The sequence below is a fragment of the Marmota marmota genome, unplaced genomic scaffold (assembly GCF_001458135.2).
Source record: "Marmota marmota marmota unplaced genomic scaffold, marMar, whole genome shotgun sequence".
NCBI classification, from domain to species: Eukaryota; Metazoa; Chordata; class Mammalia; order Rodentia; family Sciuridae; genus Marmota; species Marmota marmota.
Genome location: NW_026000229.1, coordinates 5,753,428 through 5,775,997, shown reverse-complemented (window position 1 = coordinate 5,775,997; position 22,570 = coordinate 5,753,428). Strand labels below are relative to the sequence as shown.

Here is a 22,570-nt window from a genome sequence, read left to right as displayed (position 1 = left end):
CTCTTTTGAGACTTCACCACTCGAGTTGCCTGTAGAAAAACAAGTTGGAGGTGGGTAGCGCTAGATGAAGAATCCAAAGACTCTGGGGACGGGTCCTAATTTGATCCTTGCATCGTTCGTGGCTTCTCCTATTTCTTCTCATTCTTTTTCTCCTCCTTTTTCTCCTGGCTTTCTTTCTTCTTCTTTTTTCTTGTCTTTTTGCTTTTTGTTTGTTTGTTTTCAATTTGACATCAAACCTCCCCTATTCTTTCCCCACTCAAATTGCATAGCTCCTTCTAGGAAAACGGCTGGGGTCCAATGTGTGTCCTACTTCCAGAATACGTGATTTTTGCAAACTCTGATTTTTCATAAACCAACTGCAACATCAATAAGCAGAGGAAAAAATATTGCTCGCGGAGTAATTTACTATCCACACAGTGGTTTACCAGTCCTTAGAAAATCCCTGAATTCTAAGAAGAATCCAGGCATATTAAAAAAAAAAAAATCTCTGTAGGTTTTGTTTGAAAGGGTTCATAAACCGGTTCATGAATTATAAATAACATTTGTCCGACCATGGTGTCTGTTGTTTTCCCATTAAAAGGCATATCGAGAACCTGCACGTGCCTGGGTGGGGCGCGGGTGAGCACCTAGAGATAGAGTGTCCACGGGAATCCCAGACCCAAGTCCTGATCTCCGCGGGTGTGTCAGCCCAAAAACCGAGTCAAGCGCGGCTGCCAATCTATTAAGAACCAGAGGCTGGTGGGTTTAAGATCCCGGCTGCTCCCCAGAAATGGGTGCAGCCCAGAGCGCAGGGAGAGGCTTTGTAGAAAGCCGGGCTAGGCCCTGAGGGCTCCCTAGGACCACCACTCAGTGAAGCTCCACCTCACCGTGAACGTTCTTGGATCTCCCGGGCAGGTTTGTGACCACGGCTTCCACCATTGGAACGTCTTAGTCCTACTGGTCTGTTCTTTGTCACTGCCTATCAAAGGCTCTGTCAACAGTTTCTTGCATCTCTGGCCACTAGATCCCCGAACAGCGTTCACGATGAATGTGTGCAGAGTGCGTCAGGGGTAAAGAGAATGCTACATTTGCATTCCACAAATAAATGGGGAAAGAGGAGAAAAGAGAGTATCTCTGCACAGGGAGCTGCCCCAGGCCACTTGTGTAATGTCAGGCATCTCATTTTAATTCTCCTGCCCTCAGTTTCCTCATCTACAATATGGGGTATAAGAGTAGCAATGTCTCCTGTGTAAAAAATTTAACTACTGGAAAAGCCTTGGAATACTACCTGGCACATAGTAAGGGATTGAAACACTTTCACTCTAATGGTTATCATTATGGCTGTGGTGTGTGTGTGTGTGTGTGTGTGTGTGTGTGTGTTGGGATCCTCTTTCCAGTGCATGGTGCCTGTGTAGTTCTGGGCTTGTTGGAGAAGTCTTTATAAGTGAGTGGACTGTGTGTCAGCTGAAGACTTCTTTGTGTATTTGATGTGTGCTTGCTATGAGTATGGGGGATGCGTGTGTGCTCTGAGTATGAGTTTGATTCATAGGTAATGTCTGTGTATGTGGGCATAGTCTCTATAGTGTGTGTTGGGTGTAGAAAAAGAAAGTACACCCCATCAGGTGGCTTCCCCCTGGGGGCCCCTGGCCCAGGTCAGGCTCCCACCAGAGGTCTTGCTCACCCTGCCAGGAGCAACTAAATCAATCAGGGGTGCCAGTGGCCAGGAGGGGGCAGCTCCAAGCAAAATCGTAGACTCAACCTTTAACCCTCTCTTGCCCAGAGAAACATCCCTTTCCTGACCAGGAAACCCAGTCCTCTGAGACTCCACCCAGAAGGAGCCTTTGGCAGAAGGTGGCCTCTTCCATGCCAGGAAGCCAAGTGAAGGACAATATTTGTTCTGCACCCACCAGTGCAAAGCCTCTGTTGTTAACTGCTTAGGCTTTCCAGCAGTGTCACCAGGTAGGTTGTGTTAAAACCATTTGTTCCAGGGGGAACTGAGGCTAGAGGGAAAGTTACAGGGCCACAGCCACAGGACAAAGTCAGAGCTGGCAGTGAACTTAGGTCTGTCTGGATGCCCCTTCTTTTTCTTTCTTTCTTTTTTTTTTTTTTTTGATACTGGGGATTGAACCCAGGGGCACTTAACCACTGAGCCACATCCCCAGCCCCCACCTTTATAATATTTTATTTAGAGACAGGGTCTCCCTGAGTTTCTTAGGGCCTCACTAAGTTGCTGAGGCTGGCTTTGAACTCACAATCTTCCTGCCTCAGCTTCCTGAGCTGCTGGGATTACAGGTGTGTACCACCATGCTGGCTTCCTTGTTTTTTTTTTTTTGTTTTTTTTTTATCACTGGGCCACTAATGACTCATTGGGTGTGGCTTTATCACTCACACCTTCACTTCTCTATGGCTGTAAAACCAGTTTCATGGTTCCTCCATGTGGGTCTCCTGGGTCACAACCACCCCCAGAAGTCTAGCACTAGGGTAGGAGAAAAGCATACCTGCCATGCACGGCCACAGCGCACCTTCAGTCTGGCCCTGCTCTGGTTCTTTGCCTCCTAGCTTCAGAGTACCCTATCCTTATTGGGATCACTGCACAAGCTCCAAAACTAACACCAGCTATGACCCTCCTCCTAGAAAGGTTTCAGGAGCACAGAGAAGCCTCCCTGGATTCTTTCTTCCCCAACCTCCCTCACTCCACCACTACTGCCTAAAACTGTTCACAAGGGCTGGGGGTGTGGCTCAATAGTTGAGCACTTGCCTAGCATGTGTGAGACACTGGGTTTGATGTTCAGCACCACATAAAAATAAATAAATAAACACAACTAAAAAGAAAAAATAAACTGTTCACAATTCCCCCCAAAGAAGATTTAGTGTACAAAGATCCCAGCAGGTGAGGGTGGGGTGCGTGGTGGAAAGCAGGTGGTCATTCACAGGCCACTAATGGCAGCTCCTAGCCTCAAAACAAGACCTATAGGGGAAAAGAAGACAGGAAAGTTCTCAGCCAGGGCATCAGGGGCTGGAAGGAAATTTCCAAAACAGGACAGATGACCCAAAACATACCAACTTTTATTATTTTATCTGTTTGCTCAGTCAATCTTCCCACCCTTTCCCTTGCCCTTTTCCTTCTTCTTATTTCCTTCTAGAATTCTGGAACCAGGAAACTGAGAGAGACTTTGGAGATTCTTTCAGCCCCAATACAGCAATGACAATGTTAAACCAATAAGGGAGTCCTTCTAAAGCACAGGGCCCATGTGACTGCACAGGTTACATTTCTGTAAAGAAGTATTGAGGAAGATTCTAAATCTTAGCAGCTCCTAAGTCAATAAACCAATAACTCATACCAATACAATTAGTAAGAGGATGGAAACCCAAACCCACACCCCACATCAGTTCACGAGATGAGTTATGAACTGGTGGTCCTTGCATCTGTCCAAATGGACATGATTTTGTCTGTTGTTTTTTTCATAGTGGACAGACACAGGCCAAGGTTGCCCAGGTTATTCTATATTAAAACGAACAAGCCCATAAGCCCTAGTGCTCTTGTCCTTGGGCAAGTCAGTGGTGAGGGGACGATGTGAGAGGCAGATAAAAGTACCACATGGAGTCTTACAGAAAGAAGAAACAAATGAACCCTTAAAAAAAATACACGAGAGTCTTTGTTTCCTCCCAAATTACACCCTGAAGGTAGCTGCAGGAACTGCCTCCCCAGTCCTAGATCCCGGGAGAGGAGTGGGCTGTGGGGAGGAGCAGTGCCTGTTGGCTTTGGGGAAAGTTGCATTTCCCCCCTCTTTCCAGAAGGGGGAACACAGCCAGCTCTGCTTGCCCAGGGCTCTGGAGTTTTTTGGCTCTTTTTAGCCAGCCTGCTGCCTCTAGGCCTGCCTGCCTTTTAGTGTTCTGTTTTCTTCTAGAAGCACCTCTCCCCTTGCCAAGATCCAGGTACTGGGTAAAATGAGAAGGAAGTAGAGGGAAGAAAGAAGGGAGAGATTGAGATCCAAAAGGAATGGATGCACTAAACCAGGATTGGACGGTGATTGTGCAGAGAGGCCAGCATCTTGCCAAATGAGCCAGGGTTAGTGTTAGGGCCCTGTTTGTCCCTTTAACAGTATCTACATCCAAACTAGAGGAACTGTACACTGTCAGAGCTCAGTCTGACTTGGTGCTAATGATGCTTATTTTTCAATTAATTTCCCCAGCAGGAAAACGGAATATTGTTTTAAGCTCCTTCATCCTGCATAAATGTATGTGGATTTAGGTTTTGCAGACTTTGGGGGCTTGTTTGAGTCTCTTTGCCCACCATGGATGCTTGCCCATATGATGCTAAAATAAATGAAGATTGATTGATCATATCATCTTCAACATGAGACTATCTCGTAATAAAGTTATTGTCCTTTTAAAGGTTTTAAAAGATGTCTTCTATTCTTTCCAACATATATTTGTAAGAAATTAAATATGTGTGGGTTTTTTTTTTTCATAACAAGGACCATAGATTCTTGTCCCATTTGCTTATTCATTATCTTGTAACAAAACAGGAGATGTAAATTTCATAATGTTTGGCACTAGCTGAAGCAGCAATTTTTCAAAAGAACTACGCCGATGGATTCTCTTTCACTGAAAAACATCTTGTGGAGGTTTGATTTACCAGTAAATTCCAAAAATAGATAATAACATGAGATAATAGAATCTAGGTTGTCACCTCCTGTCCGATGGGATTATCCCAGGTCTGATCATGGGCAGATTGTGATTAATGTGATTGGGGATGGGGCATTAGTCCTCTGCAGGAGAGAATCCAGTCAGATTGTCATCTGCTCTGAATGTGTAATCGGTTTGGAGGCAGCAGAAAAGCAGCTTGTACCAGATTTTGCCACATCACTGCGATGAGGTCTATTTTGATCAGCTTGAGTTATGGACAATATAAATTATTTATGGCTGCTTTGGACATGCCTTACACTTGTAAAGACCTTCAGAACAAAGTAATAATGTTCCTCTGGTTGTTGTAGGAATCTCATTCTGCTAAATGTCGGCACCCACATCTTGTAAAGTGCAAGAAGGAGAAGAGATTGATGGCCGGGAGGTTCATCACCAAATACCCACTGAACATCACGAGAGTCAAAGGGTTGCTGGAGGCTGGGTAGGCGAGGCCAAGCGGTGTGTGAAGAATGGGAAGGAGACCTAGACTCAGTACAGGCAATGAATGGTGAGGCTCAGACAGCTGGGTATGGGGGAGACCTCCTCACACTAGACAGGCTTCTTGAGGGAGGTGGGATTTGATCTGTGCCTTTAAGGTTGAAAAAGCATCAGATGTGGCTTGCAAGTGTAGAGGGAGAGGGTTGGTAGCCAAGGGCAGAATGTACAAATGTCCTGGTCAGCAGGGAGGGAAAAGGAAAGTGCTGTTATGTTTGTTGCAACCACTTTGTGCTGGGCACTGGCCGGGACTGCGTGCATCTCATTCAGTCTGCACATGTCAGATGAGTGCTTTGGGGTAAAAGAAAGCCCAGCTAAAACTGGCATAAGCAGAAAATGAGCTTGCTCAAACAAGCACAGAGCTAGGAGCAGCCCTGGAGTTGGGGAGACAACCATGTCATCAATTCTTAGTTCCTCTGCTTTACCGTCCACAGTCTCAGCTTCATTCTAAGGACTGTTCTTATTTGTGCTTGCAAAATGACTACCAAAATATTTAGGTGCATATGTCTCGTTGTCTGTGAGAGAAGCTGGTATCTTTGCAGAACCCCCTCCTCATCAAAAACCCCTTTTCTGTTCCCTTGGCTCAAATTAGCTTACTTCTGCCCATTCTGGAACCAATCAAGGAATTCCCAAGGAATTCCTTGGGAACAACCAAGGAATTTGGGGTTCCCAATTGAGTTAGACTAATGAGCAAAGGCACAAACCAGTGAATACTGATAAATATTTAAGAACTTAGCCGGACATAGTGATGCATGCCTGTAATCTCAGTGGCTTGGGGAGGCTGAGGCAGGAAGATTTCGAATTTAAAGCTAACCTCAGCAAAAGCAAGGACTTAAGCAACTTAGTGAGACCCTGTCTCAAAATAAAATATGGAAAAGGGCTGGGGAGCTGGGGCTGTATTTCAGTGGCAGAGAACTTGCCTAGTATGTGTGAGGCACTGGGTTCCATCCTTAGCACCACATAAAAATAAATAAGATAAAGCCATTCTGCCCATCTACAACTACAATTTTTTTTTTTTTAATTTAAGACTGGTTCTCTAGGAAAAAACTTGTCATGGATATTTTCCAAACTTGGCCCACTTATGGTTGCATAAGTGTATAAAAAGTAAATATATTTCCTATAGCTTAGCATAAACAATTATAAAAAATAAACTAGAATTAGTATATTCCAAATAAAAATATTTAAAATTCTGTTATCAATTCAACAAGAAAGGTGTAAGTCTTCATGAAGAAAACAATCTTGACTAAAGCTACATAAAGGAAAGCAAATACACAATCGTGCCACATTCTTTAGAAGGGTGGGGTTGCTTCTCCCCCAAATAACCTATAAAAGCATAAATCTATAAGTATAAATCAGTGTAGCACAAATATAATTAAATTGCCAATGGAATTTTACAAAATAATTCCAAAGATAAGGTGAAAGAAAAAATGTGTGAAAATAGTAAGGGATGTTTATAAAAGAAGAGAAATGAAAGGTGATTTTCCCCTTGAGATATTCAAATTAATTGTGAAGTTCTAATAATGAAAATAGTTTGACAGCAAAGCAGACCTGATAGATTTAAGGTAGCAGATTGAAATGGCAAAAATAGGCTTTTGACTTCCTAGTAATTAACTGGAAAAGTGGATGATTTTTTGGTGTGTGTTTGTTTCTTTTTCCAGTCTGGGGATGGAATCTAGGTCCTCTCACATGCCAGGCAAGTGCTCTGCCCCTGATCTAGCTACATCTCCAGCCTGGCAGATACTGTTGATACATTTGAAGAAAATTAAAGTTGGACTTCCCTGCACCCACCATTGACCAACATCTGCTTCACATGAATTAAAGATTCAAAGTAATGATAAAGCCACAGAGGTACTAGGTAAAAATGCACGTAACTCTCCTATAACCTCAGGATGAAAATAGGTCTTCCAAGTGGTACCACAAAAGACAGCTCTAGTTGGAGAGACACAGGGGCTTGACCACAGTGCAATAGCTGTTTGTTGTTGATGATAGACTAAGGGAATGAGACCGTTAAAAAAAACTCACTATGTTAAAAATTCAAATACCAATAAGAAAATTATGAACATTAACAACAACAACAACAACAAAAAACCAGGAGCTGAGGTTGTGGCTCAGTGGTAGAGTGCTCGCCTGACATGGGTGAGGCTCTGGGTTTGATCCTCAGCACCACATAAAAATAAATAAATAAACAAATAAATAATAAAATAAAAATTAAATCCTTAAAAAAAGGGGTGTGTGTGTGGCATGTAGCTCAGTGGTAGAGCACTTGCCTGGCATGTGCAAGGCCCCAGGTTCAATCCCCAGCACCCCCCTTAACAAAAAATGGGCTGGAAAGAAGAAAAAAAATCTGATCAATAACATATGGAAAACTGTAGTCTTGTAAGTGGTTTTAGATATTTATTCTGCATTACAAATCTCTGCAAATTGTGACTTAAAACTACATGCATTCACTATCTCATAGACTCTGTAAGTCAGAATGCTGAGCCTGGCTGCTGGGTGTGCTCAGATCCAGCCTGAGGTCCAGGGCAGCCAAGTTCATTCTCATATGGAGCCTTGATGGGAAGGATCCCAAGCCCCAATCTCCTTCAGATTGGTGACAGAATCTTTTTTTTTTTTTTTTCAGCTTCATTTCATGATAGTTTGCTTCTTCAAAGGTAGGGAGAGGGAGAAGGGGGAAGGAGTGAGGAAGACAGGAAGGGAGGAAGGGTTGGGGTGGGGAAGAGAGATTCTACTGCTTGAGTGTCTGAGTTCTTTGGAAGAGCTTGCCTGATTAGGTAAGGCCCACCTAGGAAAATCTCCCTTTTGATTAATTCAATGTTAACTGATTGGGGACCTTAATTATATTTGCAAATTCCTTTCACTTCACTTTTGCCATATTCTACTCATTAGAAACAAGTCATAGGCATTTAAGGGGAGGGTATTACACAATGGTGTGACTCATTGGGGGCCCACTTTATGTGTATCTACTACACTAATAATCAAAGAAAAGCCAATTAAAGCCCCATGAATTGTCATGTTTGGTTTCTCACATTAGCAAAAGTTTAGGAAAAAAAAAAAAAAAGAAAATCTGAAAATTCCCAGTGTTGGCACAGTATAGGAAAACTGGTCCTCTGATAGCCTATTGCAGGGAGTGTCACACTGTCTAGCATCCTGAAAGCAGTTTGACCAAATTTGCCAAAGTCTTCACATGAATCTCTTTGACCCAACAAAACTTTTGCTAAAAATTATCCCAAGGAAGTACTTATGGATAATAGATGTAAAGATTTAACCACACAGCTATACACTGAAATTTTACTTATAATATCTAAAGCAAAGAGGGAAATAAAAATAAACAGAAGAGGGGCTGGAACTGGGGCTGGGGCTCAGTGGTAGAGTGCTCACCTAGCACGTGTGAGACACTGGGTTTGATCCTCAACACCACATAAAAACAAATAAATAAATGTTCAACTACAACTAAAAAAAGAAATTAAAAAAATAACCCTAAATCATTAAAAAAAAATGTGGTACTCTCATACAATGGAAGTGCACTGACTATTTTAGAATTCAGGCTCTCCTGAAGGCTTCATCTGGGCTGAATTTGGGAACCACTGAGGTAGACTCCTAAGGAGAGTCCTTGAAATCCCTTTTCTGAACACTGAGAGCGTAGCTATGAATAAGACAGATATGATTCCTGCCCTTTCTCAGGGAGGAAAAGACTCTGGGACAAGTGTCTTTCATGAAATCCATGAGAAAAGAGATGACATCTCCCCTTCACCCTCCACAGCACTAGAAGAGAAGAGCAAACTCAGCAAAGACCTACCAAACCACGAAGTCTCTAGGTGCCCTCAAAAGGCCAGCCAAGGGCATTAGCGGGAAAGACAGCCATCCAGTGGAACTTCGGCTGATATCTCTTGGGCACTTGCAAGGCTCTTCAGCATCAGAGAAAGTTCTGGTATCCATTTCTGTCCATGGGTATATTGGAAAGATATGCATGTTTTATTAAGCCCAGAATAAAGACTTCAATATTTATATATAAATCTCAAACTTCACTTCAGCATTAGGAAGGCTAGCAAGAAGCAAGGTTAATTTGATAATGTAGGCAAATCCCTTTGCCATTAATCCCATGAATCATATATGTCTCCTCTAAGAGTCTGAAATATGAATATTTTAGCACAAGTAAAGTATCAGGAAAGTAAAATCTCACTAATTGGAACAAACTAGGAAAAGTCAAAGTACATTCTAGTAGATTTTAAATTCAAGGTCACCTTTTTATATAGTACGCACATGTTTATATGAACTCTACGTTGAAAGTCAGTAAAGTTAACAAAGTGAACAGGTCCTTGTCAGATAGAGGTCTCATCTTAGTTGTGTTCACATTGAGCTTAGGAGCTCAGGAGTTTCAAAGCTTATTTGTTAGTATGCTTCTAGGTGCAGCCAGTGTCTGAAAGAACAGTTTTGGAAAAACCACCCTTGCACAACTGTGGACTACAACAACCTACTTAGTACATCTTTTTCTCCCAGACAATTATAATGTTTGTTGTCACTTCACTGGGATCCTTAGTACACATTCTCAGCTTCTAAGCCCAAAATTTCAGAGTGCTCTAACTTTAATGATCACATCTGGGGTTGGCGGGGGTTCCCTACTTTCCCAAGCACTTGGATCATGGCTGTGCCTTTAATTACCAAGAACTCCCTTTAGGAAGATTCTTTTTTCTTTCTCTTGGGGAGAAAATTTCTCTTTCCGGAATACCTACGATGAGCCTCTAGAGTGGAAGCCCTTGAGGGCAAGTACTATATCTATATTCCTGGACCTAGAAGAGGCCTTACATACAATAAGTGCCCAGTAAATGGTTGTTGAAGTAATGCTATCCAGCTATTCCTGAAGTGGGCATTAAAAATGGGTGATAGCCAGGTTCCAAAGTGGCCCCTAGTGATCCCTGATTCCTGCCATCTCCCCCTAGGGTATAACTATCTTCTACACTGTGCCAACATTGAATAATGTGATTGATCAACAGAATATGGCAACGGTGTTGGCATCTCATTACTGAGTTTAGGTGAGAGAAGGCTGAAGCCCCCTCCTCCACTACTTCGGAGAGAAGCCCTATATAGAGGTTCTTGGTGAGCAACAGCAGCCTCCTGCCCATAGCCACAAGTGAACCTGGAAGCAAATCTTACAGTCCCATTTCAGTCTCCAGAGACCACAGCCCTGGCCACTGCTTTGAATGCAGCTTCATGAGAGACCTTGAGCCCCAGAACCACCCAGCTCAGCTACTCAATGATTCCTGAACCCCAGAAATGATATAAGGTAATGAATGTTGTTCCAAGCTGTTAATTTTGCCTTCCTCATAGAATCCCACATGTTTCTTTCCCACGAGGAAGGCACTGGCCTCCCTCTTCTACCAAGGAGGACTCAGGATCAGTGCAACAAAGATGCTTGTGTGAAACATCTCAGTTAAACCCCGAAATAAAAGAAAATGGATACAAACCCAGATCCCACACCTGTTGTCTCTCAGAAAACAAAATCATCACATTTCTCTTGCTCAAATAATCTTTCCCTTAAGTCTGTCACTCTGTTATCGTCTGGAATTTCAACATCTGGTAATAATAAGAGTAGTGATTATTAAAAATATACCAAGGGAAGCTGTTTGCATAACCCAGAAATGTTCGAGGTTTCATGGTCATGATTTTCAAGTAGAGAAATGACAACACATGGGAAGGAACAGATATGTTGAAAAGAGAATCTGAAAGCAGCACGGTTAGAATCATGTGTGAGTGTTTTTAGCACAAAGAAAGAAATCCTGTTGGCAGACATTGCTAAGAAGGTAGGTCCATTTTCATGTGCTGTACATAGAAAGGCAAAATGTCTTGCAAGATAATTGCTTGTTTGAGAACACAAAGGAGCATGGAAAATCTGAAGCAGGTTTCAGAAATATGGGCCTATTTCTCCCCAGCCCACACTGAAATGGTGCAGGGGGACCACCCAGATGCAGTACTCTAGGGTCTCATCTCCACCAGCTTCCAAACATTCAGTAAAGACGCTGGGTCTGCTGTGCAAACAGAGCTTCCAGACAAATCCCTGAGCCTCCTTCCTATCCAGAACTTCTGCAGAAGCCATAGGAAGTAGAACTGGAGCCATCCAGATGGACGGCACCAAGAACTGAAGGAGGCTGAGCGTGTCCCAATGGCTCTTGTTCACGGAGCCCTGAAGCACTGGTGAGTGGAGGTCAGCATGTGAGATGGCTACAAGATCTTTGTCAGATGACTACTTAAATTACTGGCTTTTCAAAAAAAAAAAAATTACTGGCTTTTCAAATAATTTTAATTTTTTTAAGGATGGAAAGTAAATGAGAGGACTTAAAACCTTTCTTCATTCTCACAGCGTTTGCATGTGTTTCATAATATAAAATTCACAAAGATGAAATTTATATATATATATATATATATATATATACACTTTTTTTTTAACTTACTTATTTGGTCCTGGGAATTGAAGCCAAAGGCACTCCACCACTGAGCTATATCTCCACCGCTTTTTATTTTTTATTTTGAGACAGGGTCTCACTAAGTTGCCCAAGCAGGGCTCAAACTTATAATCCTGCCTCAGCCTTTCTATTAGCTGGGATTACAGATGTGCACCACCCGAACTGAAATTTACCCATTTAAAGTGCACAATTCAAGGGGTTTTTGTTTGCTTGTTTTGCGTATTCTCAGAGCTGTGCCACTATAACCACAATTAATTTGGGGACATTTTCATGGTCTCTGAAAGAAAGCCCAGACCTGTAAGCAGTCATTTTCCATTCCTCTCTCCCTGGTCTCAGCCCCAAGCAACACTGTTGTACTTTCCACCTCATGGATTTGCCTATTCTGGACAATTCACATGAATGGATCATGCAACACAGTATGTGGTCTCTTGTGACTACTTTCTTCCATCTACCATAGTGTTTTCAGGGTTCATCTTAGCTGTACCATGTGCCAGTACCTGAATTTATTACTGAATGATATTACATGGTATGGACGTACCACATTTTATTTTTCAGTTTATCAGTTGATGGACATTTGGGTTATCTTACTTTTCTGGCTATTATGAATAATGCTGCATGAACATTCATGCACACATTTTTTTTTTACATGTGGGGCTCAAACCCAGGGCCTTGCAAATGTTAAGGAAGGGCTCTGACACTGAGTTATGGTCCCAGCCCCCATGTACAAGTTTTTATGGGTCATACATTTTCATTTCTCTTAGGCAAGTACCTAGGGATGGAATTGCTGAGTCATATGACAACTCAGTGTTCAGCATTTTGAGGAACTGCTGGACTATTTACCAAGTCAGCTGTACCATTTATGAGGGTTCCTACCAGCAATGTGATGGGTACCAGTTTCTCTAGATCCACATCAGTACTCTGTTGGGAAGGGGATGGGGCGACAGGGTGTGATAGCTAGAAGGTATGAGGCTTCTTTTTAGTTGATGCAAATGCTCTAAAGCTGTGATGGATTATACATTGGATTGTACAATATACGAATAAACATTGATTTGCATACATTAAGTTAGTGAATTGTAGGGTGTGTGAATTATATCTCAAGAAAGCTATTGATGAAAACAATCAAACAAACAAAAACAGCAAATGCCAGAGGAATGAGGAAGAAGGAGAGAAAAGTGCAGGCCAGGAAGTCTGAGAAGGCTTCTCAGGTGAAATGCCTCTCAGTTCACCCATGCATTCATCTGCTCATTCACAAGGATACATTGAGTACTTACCTGTGCCACATGGTATTGTAGGAGCCACGTCTGCAATAGTGAGCAGAACAAAGTCCTTGCTTTGAAAAATAAAGCATAATAAAGAAATGGACAAAATGGGGAAGGGGTTAGATAGAGTGGTAAAGCCTCTCCTAGGAGGTAGTAGCTAAGCTGAGACCTAAAGGAAGAGTGGGAGCCAGCCACAGAGAAGACCAGGAGGAAACGCATTCCAAACAGAAGGAAGAGCAAATGCAAAGGCCCCAAGGCAGAACCATGCTTATGCATTGGAGGATGAGTGAGAGAAGGAGATCCGGTGGAAAGCCAGGGGCCAGATCAAGCTGGGATTTGAAGCCCTGGCAGGAGCTTGGGATCCCGCCCCCCGCCATGGCCCCCAGCACAATGGGAGGGTTTTGAGAGGAGATGGTGTAAGGTGATTTGTGTTTTAAGAGGATAATTATTTGTTTTGAAGCATATAGCCTGAGAAGGTAAGGCTGAGGCTCAGTGCCCAGTTAAGAGGCTACTGTCGTCGTCCCAGTGACAGGTGATGGTGGCTTGGTCTTGGTAGAAGCAGAAAGCTAGAGTCAACAGGATTTGCCAGTGGAGTGAATGTAGGATCTGGGTCAGACTTAAAAATAAAATACTTACATTTATACTTCTCTCAACATTCTGGTTGTAAGTCATATAAGCAGAGGTTTCAAACTGGTGACCTGATATGTGTGTTTGCGTGACTGTGTTTTAGTCGGTTTTATTAAAATGAAACTTACTTACATCTAATAACATTCATTAATTTTTAAACGAGCAGTCTGTGGAGTTTTGATAAAGGTACACAGCTGTTGATATACCAAAATCATGATGTAGAACATTTTTATCTCTCTAGAAAGTTCCCTTATGCCCATTTGCCATCAATCCCTTCCTTTCACGCCAGCTCCTGGCAACCACTGGTCTGCTTTCTGTCCCTCCGGTTTTAAGAATGTCATAGAAATGGAGTTGTCTGCCTTTGTAGTCGGGCTTGTTACCATAGTGCTTCTGAGATCCATCCATATTGTTGCATGGATCAGGAGCATGGGCTTTTTTATGTTACACAATGTAATACAACAGACCATAGATCTATTTATCAGTTAACAGGTATTTAGATTTTTTCCAATTTTCAGGTATGATAAAGTAAGCTGCTATAAACATCTGAGTATAATTTCAATCTAGGTCTACTGTTAAGCCATCCAACCCATGTGTGTTAGGACAGTCGGAATATTCAGCTTCTATTTCTGACCAAAATTCAGAGAACTGACAATTGTCCATGAGAGTGAATGAAGTGTCCACCATTGACCCCGTGACACAATAACACACAACAGATTCAAAATATTTTCAGCATAGTACCTGGTGATGAACATGATGAATAACTGTAGGCTTTACACACCTTATGTTTTCACAAGCTTTCAAAATTGTCCTTTTCTACTCCATACATATTATTGGCACCATCTGTTGGTAGTACATCTTAGCCGATTCCCCTCTTCAGGTTACACTGACTCAGTGTTGTCTCAACTTCTTTGAAAATATCCCATCGTTCCATTCAGACTCCTCACAGAGGCCAAGCCTACAATCACCTTAAGCTTGGCTTTAGAATCTTTGAATAAACAGTATTTTAAAAATAACAGTTATATTAGATAGTAATTCTACTCAACTAATATTGAGTAGAATTGGTAATATCTGTGAACCATCCAAAGCCAAGGAAAACTGCTTGAAATAATTTGCTTGCTTTACAATTGATGATAGATGTTGTTCCCATGTCCTCCCCTCTTCTCACATTAAACCTCCTAGTATTAAACAAGTTAATTTTCTCAGGACACATTTTTTTTTCAGCTGCTATATTCAAACAGTTTTATCAGCTCACTATTAGTAAAATGACTCTCCTTGTTGAACAGATGAGGTACTTGGAAACCTACTTTGGTTGCATTTTCTTTTCTTTTTTCTTTTTTTGGTACTGGGGATTGAACCCAGGGCCACTATATTACTGAGCCATATCCCCAGACCTTTTTTTAAAAAAATTATTTATTTTTTTAGTTGTAGACGGACACAGTATCTTTATTTATTTATTTTTATGTGGTGCTGAGTATCCCAGTGCCTCACATGTGCCAGGCAGGTATTCTACCACTAAGCTACAGCCCTAGCCCCCACCCCAGACCGTTTTATTTTTTATTTTGAGACAGTGTCTTGCTAAGTTGCTTAGGCCTTGCTAAATTGCTGAGGCTGGTATTGAACTTGTGATGCTCCTATTTCAGCCTCCAGAGTCACTGGGATTACAGGCATGTGCCACCATGCCCAGCCATCTTCATCTTTATTCTTTACATTTATGAAGAAATTCTGATATAATAAGATAATCTATTTTAAATGTCTCACATAAGATAACATGTTCTACTTAAAATTTTCCAATTTTTCTGATAGCTGTTCTCCTGAAAGTTGGGAATGTGTGGTGAGTGGTTAGTTTGTTAATGTACACATATATTCTTTTGGCATCACTGCACAATAATTTGTGCCACTCAATAACAGAATAATTCATGTTCCGTTGGATTATTGTTCAGGCCTGTGTATGGGCCCAGCTTCTCCCTCTGCCCAGTTCTGCTTTCATCACATTTCTCACACAAGGGTGGATCCTAAGGGCATACCTTACTAATTATCATGTATCTAAATTTGTCTCAAAGTCTGCTTCCCAAAGAAGCAAGAGTACATGAGCAATCTGAAAGGGCAAGTGATAAGATGGGTTTGGGAACCATATTACTCTTTGCCAGATGGGCACCAAGGACTCTATCACGGCTGGTATCTGGACCACAGCTTCTAGCATAAGGTGGTGGTCCAATTGTTACAACTTATTGGTTTGAGATGGAATGCTCACGAAAGGGAATATACTGGACATTTGAGAAATATGGGTGAGATAGTAACTACAAGGACAATGGCATTGGTTGGCAACTGCTAACCTCCACAAGGATGCCCTAGGAAAATAATACAAAAGACTAGGAATGATTAACAGGTAATTGAGAGTCATGTATAAAAGATGGAGGACCTCCTTGGCAGCAAACAATGAGGTGAACTTCAAGTATTTGAACTTTAAGGACCATTTCCCATTTAATTCACCAGTGTTGTCCCTGAAGAAATCAGACTGGAGCTGGAACATGATGGTAGACCTGTAAAGTACACAATCTCACACAAGTGGTAGCTGTGTGGCAGCCACCACACCAATTCTGGTATCTTTACTATCCTTACTATAGCGGGTGAACATGGTCTCAAGTACATTTCATGTGGGCAATGATTTGACAAATGGATTCTTTTCTATCCCTGTGAGAAAAGTGGATCCAAACCAGTGTGCATTCACATGGAACAAAAACAGTATACATTTACAGTTTTGCCCCAGGGCCATTATCAACTTTCAGCATCTGTCATAACATGGCCTAAAGAGATCTGGACCATCTGGACACAGTGCAGAACATCACAATGATCCATTACATGGATGACATCACACTCTGTCTGATGGACAAAAAGTGGCTCACACACCAGAGATCTTGGACTGTCACATGTATTTCATAGGGTGGGAGATAAATCCTATAAATGTTATGGACCTGTTATATAAATAAGATGTTTAGGGGTCCAGAGTCGGGGCATGCCAGAATATCCCATCCAAAGAAATAGACAAATTAAATTGGGCATTGTGGTATATGACTGGAATCCCAGTGACTGGGGAGGCTGAGGCAGAAAGATCACAAGTTTGAGGCAAGCCTCAGAAACTTAAGAGAAGCCCTAAGCAACTTAGTGAGACACTGTCTCAAAATTTAAAAATTGACTGGTGATGTGACTTAGTGGTAAAGCACCTCTGAATTCAATCCCCAGTATGTTCCCCTATAAAAGAGTACCTATTTAGGGTGGGTATTTCCCACAATAAAGAAGAAGCATATCACAGGAGATAGCTGAAAAGACCTTAAAGAAACACAAGGAAAGGATAGGGCACAGGTACTTTTCAGAATAACAAAGTTGAAGTCCAAACCCACTATGATACCCCTTGAGAGCTCATGGCTATGCAGCTTCTAGGTCCTTATGATAGGTCAGGAGCTGGCAGAGGGTATAATAGCATTGGTGAGGAGCTGGTTTTGAGATGATGAGGCAATATGCCTGTGGTGGAGGGTAGGGAGGCTATGATGACTATGGTGGCTCTAATATGGGGTCTGATAGATTTGGAAGAGACATTAGTTACTGCTTCTCAGGAATGTCTGATCATTTTTCCAGAGCACCACAGGGCATTGTGTACATATGAGGGGTTTGCCTTACAGAGCCACTGAGAATGATATTTACAATTTTTATCTCACCTCTTAACCCCATGAGCGTGCACATTGAAATTGGACCAGATGGCAGAGTAACTGGTGAGGCAGATGTTGAATTTGCTACTCATTAAGATGCTGTGGCAGTTATGGCAAAAGATAAAGTTAATATGCAACACAGATACGTGGAATTCTTTTTGAATTCTACTGCAGAACAAGTGGAGGGGCTTATGATCACAGCTATGTGGAAGTCTTTTTGAATTCTAGAGCAGGGGCAAGTGGTGGTGCTTATGGTAGCCAAATGATGGGAGGAATGGTCTTATCCAACCAGTCTAGTTATGGGGGTCCTGTTAGCCAGCAGGTGAGTGGTGTTTATGAAGGTGGCTATGGTGGTCAGAGTAGTATTGAGTGGCCATGATCAAGTTCTGCAGAAAACTCCAGTGACTATCAGTCGAACCTTGCTTAGGTAGAGAAAGAGCACTGAACAGCTACTACAGAAATAAAAGCTGTGCATTTATGGGAGCTGAAGAGAATGGGAGGGATGTCTAGAATATCCAGTATGATTGGTAAGTAGGAAATAAAATGATTCTGATCACTCTTGGTTAACTATCTTTCTCCTCTTTAAAGAAAACAAAGTTAAGTTTAACAGTTTCGCATTACACACTTGTGATTCATGCTTACTGTAAAGTGGAAGTCAAGATTGTTTTAAAACTTTTAAGTTTTCATTAGTTTTAACACTGAAACATTCATCTAGGATGTAATAGCAAAGTTCATAACTGTTAGAACAACTTCTAGCTTTCCTCAAGTTAGTGATGTTGTAGGAGTATATCTAAGCAGCAAGCATATTTAGGTTAAAGCAGTTTCACTTATGTTGAATGTTGCTCCTAGGGCAGGGTTTGTAGCTTAGTGGTAGAGTGCTTGCCTAGTATGTGTGAGGCCCTGGGTTCAATTCTCAGCACCACATATAAATAAAATAAAGGTCCATTGACAACTAAAAAACTATTTTTAAAAAATGTTGGCCTTATGCCACAATACATTGAAAACTTAGCTGCGTGTTGAGAAACATGCTCTTCTGTAAAATTCAAATATAGGAGCTGTGTCTGTGATTAAAAGTGAAAATATTTGGCATGTTTATTAATTCTAGCTTTTGATTTAATATCCTGGAAGGCATGTGAGTGTACACTTTCATTTTATTTTAAGATCTAAGACAATTTTGATCTGTAATACCAATACTTAGGAGTTTGGTCATGTCGTTTGTATGATATTCTAAGGCTTTGATTTAAATCTTTCCTTGTATTACAAGTTCCTCTTAGATGTATTGTACCAAGTGAAACTTGTTAAATAAATCCTCCTTTTAAAAACTGGGGGGAAAAAAATAAGGAAGCATAATGCCCGATAGGTTTCTTTGGGTTCTAGACACAGTATATGCCACCTACAAATACTGCCCTAGACCATATGCCAGGTGACATGAAAGGCCACTAGCTGTAAGTGGAGCTCAGAGCAAAAGAGGTTTACAGCAGGTCCAGACTACAGTGCAGGCAGTCCTGCTACCTGGCCATTTGTGTTTGCATAGTGTTATCAGTGGCATAAAAAGGTGTTATGTAGAGTTTATGGCAAGCTCTGCCGGGTAAACTACAACATAGGCCCCCATGGGATTAGAGTTAGGTCATGCCATCTGCAGCAGAGATGTATGTTCTTTTGAAGAAAAAAATGTTGTGCTTGTGTGCTATTGGGTCTGCTTATGGGACATCAAGTGACCACATGTCAGGTATTATCTGTAATAATCTGGGTTCCATTAAACCCAGATCATAATATCAGACAGGCAGCAACAATCCAGGGTAGGATGGAACTGTTACATCTGCGACTGAGCACAACCAGGACCAGAGGGCACACACATGTTCATGAGCTGGCATCCTAGACCCCATGACCGCTGCTATACCAGCCCCTCTCCCCAAGTTCCCACTTATGGCTATATGCAGGATACATTACAACCAGCTGACAAGAGGAGGAAAAATCCCATATGTGGCTTATGTAGGTTCTGCTCAGAATTGGATTTCAAATTGAAAATGGAGGGCAAGTGCTCTGTAGCCTCACATAAAGGCAGGGTTGAAAGAGAATGGTGAAGGGAAACATTTGAGCGGGCAGGGCTTCAGGAGGTGCACTTGATCATCCACTTTGTGTGGACAGAGAGGTGCCCCAAGTTTACAATGCATATGAGCTCAGGGACAGTGATGAAAGGCCTCCTTGGCTAGGTAGGGGCCTAGAAGCAGAAAGATTTGAAGACTGAGGACAAGGAGACCTGGGATAGAAGCATGAGGTTGAATGTTAACACCCACCATAAAGCCACCATGGAAGAGGTACCAAGAAGTCAAGAAGACAAAAATGTCCTGGCCACTTGATCTTGGCTAGCCTTTGTTATCAGCCACCTAGTGCTGACACTAAGGGCACATACATAAAATGACCACGGTGGCAGAGACAGAGACAGTCTCCCTAACAGCATGGGCTCCCACTTATAGAGGCTAATCTAACTACTGCTGCTGATTGAACCACACTCTAGACCAACTGGCCCTATGGGGGCAAGCTGAGTATACTGAACCCCTTCCACCTTGGAAGAGCCATGATTCATCCTGATGGGGATTAACATATATTCTAGGTACTGTTTAATTTTCCTGCTCACAGAACCTTAGTATCACTGAGAGAGAATCAAGTATATATTCACCAGCACTGGATCTCACATAACAATTTACTGCAATGGTGGTGCAGAAATGAGTCTAGGATTCCCTAAGCATTCTACCATTTAGATATTCCTGGCACCTAGGAAGATATTCTGAGGTAGGTATTGGAATGGCCTGCTGAGAACCCAATTGTAGCAGTGGCTTGGAGACAGTACTTTACAAGGATGAGGATGCCATGTACATTTTGCGGGGGGGGGGTACTGGGGATTGAACTTGGGGGCACTCGGCCACTGAGACATATCCCCAGTCCTATTTTGTATTTTATTTAGGAACAGGGTTTCACTGAGTTGTTTAGCACCTCACTTTTGCTGAGACTGGCTTTGAAATCTCTATCCTCTTGCCTCACCCTTCCAAGCTGCTGGGATTGCAGACATGCGCCATGGCACCTGGTGCCATGTACATCTTGAATCAAAGATGATGCTCTGACTTTGGGACCTGCTGGGCTAGAGGTCTTTGTATCCAAAGGAGGAATCTTCCACCAGATGACTCAGCAAGAGTCCTCTTGAGCTACAAGCTATAGATGCCACCTGGGCACTTTGTGAACCCTATGTGCAGGAACCAGAAGTCAAGAAGAGTCATCAACATCTTGGCCAAGATGGATTCACTTGAGTGCCTTTTAGCACTCTCTTGCCCAATCGTGACAACAGAGAGGCAAGTGAAGTGTAGCAATCCTAGTTTGAGAGGTGCCTGGTGGTCATCAAGGGACCACAAATCTCCAGAGTATAAGGCATCAGGTAAGCCAGAGCCGGGTGGAGATACTAGCAGAGAGAAAGGCATTCAGAATGGATGATGAGGAAGGAGACAATGAGCACCAGTGGTGGTGATCCCCAAATAACTGCAGCAGCTGGGGCTATAGTTTGTCCCAATAACCTTCCTCTGCAATTTCCAGCAAGAGTCCTAGAGGAGCTGCTCCTAAAATTGCCTGGGTGGAGCCTGTCTTCAAAGGCTGGCTGTGGCAACTCCTCCAGCTCTCTTTCTTCTTTCCCGTCTGGACAAACATTTCTACAAATGCTCGCTGAACAGCCACAAATAAGAGGCAGCTAATGGAAACTATGCATCCTGCCACCAAGACAGCGCATAACTGAGTGAGAAAAACACACACGTAAACACCTATGGGGAAAATCCTCTAACATCAATATTTCATACACACATTTCTCTGGTACTTGACCTGCACGCACATTCCATACCCTTCCAAGGTCCATGGGGAGCATCTCATGTGTGCCCAGAGCAAGTTTGGTCAGTTGCTACAGACTTTAGCTATTTTCTGTCTCCTCCTTTGCTCTGTCCTGCTCTGCCCGGAACCATAAAGTCCCATGGGCATTGTGCCTCTGCTGGGCAAGGCTGCTGCTGCTGATTCACTGGAGCCTGGGAAGTGCCAAAGCTGCCTGGTGGGGTAGGGGTGGGGAAGCTTCTCTCCCCTTTTGTGTTTTGCTTTGTCATGGGTGGGGAGACAGAGAAGGAGGTTAGTTCATATCTCAATTTTTAAAAACATAGTTTTAAATAAAATCTTTCTTTCTTTCTCCACCCCCCCCCCAAACAGGGCTCTTTCTTTCAACTTAAAGTATCCTTCTCTCTTTCTTCCACTTCCATAAGACTTGGATCTGAGTTCAGTGGGAAACTGGGTTGGAAGGCAAATGCGGTGATGAATGGAATATTAAAATGCTCCTCCCACAGCTACTTGTGGGGGGAAGCGGGGTCCACGGCCCCACTCTATTGCTCATGTACAGATTTATGTTTAAGGTGGGTTCTCACTTTGTTCCTAGAACCAGGAAAGTGAAGAATAAAAGATTAATTCATGCAGGAGGATCAGGGATGCTCTTACACAAGAAATGTTACTTGAGCTGGGCTTTAAAGACGAAATAAAGATAAGTTTGTGAGGTTGGGAAAGGTTTAGAGGTGTAGAGGACATCTTGAGGAGACATCCCAGAAGGCGGATGGATATAGAGATTTGGTAGTCACTGGTATTGAATCAAGATGTGGGAGGCACTGCCCAGCAACAGGCAGAGTGGAGAAAAGAGGGCCAGGGCGGGCTTCGAGTTCAAAACCTTTCTCTGCCTGGGCAGCTCCAGCCGCCTCATCAGCCACTCTGCCTCCTGCAGGCGTGCACAGGGCATCCTGCCTTGTCCTTGCACCATCTCCCTTCCCTGTTGTGTCTACGTGCCTCTCCTAGAATCCAGCTCATATATAACCAGCTCGGTGAACCCCTCTTCCCATAATAGTAATATGCTTATGGTTTCTCCAGAATTCCTAAGGCCCCCAGGACAGGACAATACCTTAAGAATCCTTTTATTATGTTCCCCTCGCCTGGGAAAGTGTTTGGCACAAGCGCAGCACCGACACTGTGAATAAATGAGTGGGCAAAAGAATGAGTGGCGCAAGGGTGGCCTTCATCCGGAGAGCAGGGAAGCCAGGAAGGAACTGCGAAGTTGGCCAGTTCATCCTAAAAACTTTGCCCATTTTAGGGCTGGGAGACCGTCGGAGCCTCGGTCCCAAGCACCTCCTAAGCTCCGCTTGGGCAGCTCGAGGCCGGAACTCCCCCGCACCCTCCCAGCCAACTACCTCACCTTTGCCCCACTCCAAGCCCAGCCCCTAACGTTCCTCCCCTCCATTGGCTGCGCGACCGCCCAATGGGCAGGCGGGAGCCTCAAGCTCGATTTCCTAGCCAA

At 42.9% G+C, this 22,570-nt stretch overlaps 1 pseudogene; it reads left to right on the top strand.

Moving 5' to 3' along the window:
- Positions 1-16,908: 16,908 nt before the first annotated feature.
- Positions 16,909-17,795, top strand: LOC107137565 (annotated as a pseudogene).
- Positions 17,796-22,570: the final 4,775 nt, after the last annotated feature.